The sequence below is a fragment of the Penaeus monodon genome, chromosome 15 (assembly GCF_015228065.2).
Source record: "Penaeus monodon isolate SGIC_2016 chromosome 15, NSTDA_Pmon_1, whole genome shotgun sequence".
In the NCBI taxonomy this organism is placed as follows: domain Eukaryota; kingdom Metazoa; phylum Arthropoda; class Malacostraca; order Decapoda; family Penaeidae; genus Penaeus; species Penaeus monodon.
In genome coordinates, this window is record NC_051400.1 from 19,357,211 (window position 1) to 19,357,736 (window position 526).

Sequence of the window (526 nt, forward strand, 5' to 3'; positions counted from 1 at the left end):
TGCCCTGATGGCAACTCTGAAGAGAAGTGGAGTCACATCCGTGATGTCATCTAAATTCCGCAATGGACACCTTCGGCAAGAGAGAGAGGCAGAACCCGAATTGGTTTGAAGCCGGCATTACTGAACTAGAGTCAGCAATTGAGGCCAAGAGAGCAGCCCTCATTAACCACAAGAGGGAGCCTTCTGTGAAATCACCCGCTGCACTCAGGAAGGCCAGGAACGACGCCCGCTCGGCGCTGCACAAATGACTACTGGCTCAACCCCTGTGAGAATATCCAGCTCTGCGCTGACCGCAGCAATATTCGTGGCATGTACGAAGGCATGAAGAAGGCCTTCGGCCCATGCGTAAACAAGACTGTGCCCCTGAAATCAACTGCCAGCGACATCATAACACACCGCAACAAGCACAGCCGCAGCTGCCGAGAACGCCGCCAGCTTGCCTGTCATGGAGGAGCTAGACGCTCCACCCTGTGTAGATGAACTGAACAAGGCCATAGTTGGGAAGAAGACTGCTCTCCTTCACCAT